This window comes from Anomalospiza imberbis, chromosome 1, assembly GCF_031753505.1.
Source record: "Anomalospiza imberbis isolate Cuckoo-Finch-1a 21T00152 chromosome 1, ASM3175350v1, whole genome shotgun sequence".
Lineage (NCBI taxonomy): Eukaryota > Metazoa > Chordata > Aves > Passeriformes > Viduidae > Anomalospiza > Anomalospiza imberbis.
Window position 1 is genome coordinate 106695097 of NC_089681.1, and position 3533 is coordinate 106698629.

Genomic DNA, 3533 nt, shown 5'->3' on the forward strand with positions numbered 1-3533 from the left:
CAGCCCCAAACAACTCTCTGCCGCTGGTCAGTGAATCTCAGCCTTTAGCAAGAGAAGTGACTGCAGGGTTTTTCTCTGACTCTTGCAACCCAACTGCTACTGAGAAAATTAGACAGGCAGCAAAAAAAGACCCACATCTAATGCCACACACAGTTGCCATACGTATAATAGCTGGCATTTGTGTCTCACTGGCAACTTAAGGATAGCATCCATGATGCCCAAGAGGTTGCCATACCAGGCTCAGGATTTAGAAGAGAGATTAGAGGCAGCCGTTCCCTTATCAGTGTAAAGATTGGGAGTTCAGGGTATAAAAATAAAATGCAACTGATGATCATTTCCTCAGAGGTGGTAGCCAACTTCAGCAGTGGCACTTGCCTGGAGGAGCAGTGGCAGCAACGTGGCATGCCCACCCTGTCTTTGTGGAGGGTGCTTGGCAGTGCAAGCGTCAGCCCTGTGCAGTGGCTGCTGGAATCTTCGGGGGGATCTCCAAGTCATCACTGCTTTTCAGCTCCCTGGAGGGATTTATGGTGGAGGACAGCTACCTCTTTGGAAAAGCTTTGTTTAGAAGAGCATTGCTATTGAATGAACAGCCATGAACAACCTTTGGAGCCGGTATAAAGAGCACCTACTTTTGTTTTAATCACCCAGAATCATTTTTCTGGAAGTGTAAATTATCCATGCAGGCTGGGGAGGAGCACCTTTTATCATGCTTCCAGTCTCCTTGTCATAAGTGAACAGAACAGGGCTGAACTGCTCCATGCCTAAGGAGATCTGACTTGAGGCCTCAGCACTGGGGGACATCTGCCACAGAAATGCTGAAAATCATGCCTGATGGGCCAGGGCAACCATGTTTTTTCCTAAAAACCAAAAATGTAACTGTTGTAGATGTGCTTGGCACATGTAACTAACTTTCACAATGCAAACACAAATTGAACTATTAAAGCCCAGCTGATCTTAATATGTCTTCATCTGGGTGAGCTGTTTTCTTTAGAGCATAATAAATGATAACTGTTTCTGCAAGCTGTCTCTGAACAATGAGATGAAAACAGAATACGAACCATGGGAGAAACATTTCAAAATCTTAATCCCAAGAAAGAGTACTTAAACACTGCTTATCATGTCTGTGGTGTTTTAATGAACATTTATTAACATGTCTTTTGTTTAGAAAAATCAGATTATTTAAAACAAATTATCGTAAAAAATGGCCTTCAGCAAAAAATGTTTTCCCCCTGTGGATGTCTCAGGTTGCCATCATCAACTCATACAGTGAAGCATTTTGTTGGCCCTCAACATTTGTTGAGTTACATATACCCTCTTAAATACACCCTTTATCCTGTATCACCATACTTTTTCATCAGCAGATACCTCTGTTAGTCATACAAAACAGTATGCTTATATAATGTGCTCTTCAAATGTAGATAAGAAATTAGAATGATTATGAACATCTAAAAGGAATCATCTTCGAGAAGGAACTAAGCACTGAAAAACTTAATTCCTCAAAATGATTGCATTGTAAAGTTGTGAGATTTTAAAGGTGGACTTTAATGACACCTTCCTAAAGTACTGCTGTCTGATTTATTTTATGTATAGTCTGACCATCTGCCTTGAGAAAGTATCACTGCTAGTCATAACTCATAAATATGACACTGTGTTACTGGAAAGTGCTGTTTTTTTAGACAACTCAATAGATGATTACCAGTTTTCTAGGTAATTGACATTTTTTTACCTGGCACTTAAGCCATTTATTAATGATAGGATTATGTTGGGTAATTAAGAGAAGGATATACTTTCATCCTCATTTTGGTTCACTTCTTACACTCATCTTCATTCACTTCACTTCTGAAAATCATCAAATCTTTAGTTCCAAGTTCTAATGATATGCAAACTGACATGCCTCGAGTTATATATTTGATCGTTTTATTAAGCTCTGGAGCCTTCTGTTCTGCCATTGCTGGACAGCTGTACAAAAACCTTGGGTACTTTCTATAAAATACCAGGAAGTTTTGTGAAGTGTATGTTAATCTCTTGTTTGAATATCAGAATACACAGGAAATCAAGCAGAAAACAAAATGAAAACGTGAAGAATGAGGAATTTCAATCACTTAATTCTTCACAGACTCTTGGTCATAAATTAGATCTAGCAGAACGTATCAGTATGTGAAATATACATGAAAAGAAAAGTCTCCCAATGGCATCAGCAATTTTAATCGTTCCCATTTACTTAATGCTTTCAACTAGTTAAAAAATTGCAGGTGGAAGAACAGGATGGTTACTAGAGGACTGGCAGCTCTGCTCTGCTCTGCTCTTTTGCCATGACAGTAAATGTGTTATGTTTCAGGAGAGGTATCATACTATGAAGCAGGGGAGAAAAATGCATATTTATGCAAATACTCTCAGTGATTTCTGTGGTAGTGACACAGATAATAGGTTCCTGTGGTTCATCTGTGAGGGAAGGGGGTTCTTGTCTGATTACCCTGGACAGGTGAAGATACCAAGGCCCTTGCTGACAGTGAGATATATCATCCTTCCCACTGAACTGTGGCTGTCCTAATGAGTGCCTGCTAGACCTCTCTCTCTGCTTCAGAAAATGGTCCTCCCTGTGCTAAACAGTACATTTAACACTGGCACTCATCCAGAGCCTAGGGAATGTCAGCTGTATGCTCTGTCTCAGTTCCTTTTCTGCCAGGTAGACCCGTAAATGTGATCAAGACTGCACATCTTAAAATAGCATGCTGGAGACATAGTACTCTCCAAATGTTAGCTTAATTGTTGCAGCAGCCTGGCACAGCACATGCCTAGGACCTGAGCTCTGCACTGATTAGGGATTCGCACACGTGGGAAAGAACAGCACACATGGGGAGAATGACAGCAAGAGACAGAAATAAAGAGAAAGAAAATCAAATCAGACAGGCAAACAAGGAAAGAAAAACTAATAGATAGAAGTGTCAGGGATGGAGGCAGTGGCTCACAGAGGATGCATGAGTGTTACAAGCAGAAAACAGGAAATAAAGGATTTGATTTCTCCTTGCTTCCACCAGCTACTGCTTCAGTTTGATATTCCTGGCAAACTGGCCTGTTCAGAGATTACAGAACACTCTCCAACCCAAGGGGATCTCTAAGCAAAGGATGTGTTCTAGGGAGAAACACAGGTTTCTCACTGACAGGCTAGGGGAAGAAACCAGGAGAAATGAGAAATGCATCTGCAGAGCCACAGTGGGTGTCAACCACACACACACATCATTAGTCTTCATACTCTGACTTCCAAATGGGCAGAGAGCCTCTAAAATGCCTTCAGACCCACCATGATGTAGGAGTGCATCCCCTCTTGTTTTAGGAATGAGGAAGCACACACACTTTGCAGTCTTTGTTAAGCCCAGGTTTAGGGCTGAAGTCTATCAAGTCCCAGCTTGTTATATCTCCCACAATTCTGGGGTTTCATGTTCATCAACCCTATACTCACCACAGCATGTTCAAAGCATCATGGTGGAGAAGCTTTTCCCATCTGCCTTGTTAGTGGTGTGCTACACACACTT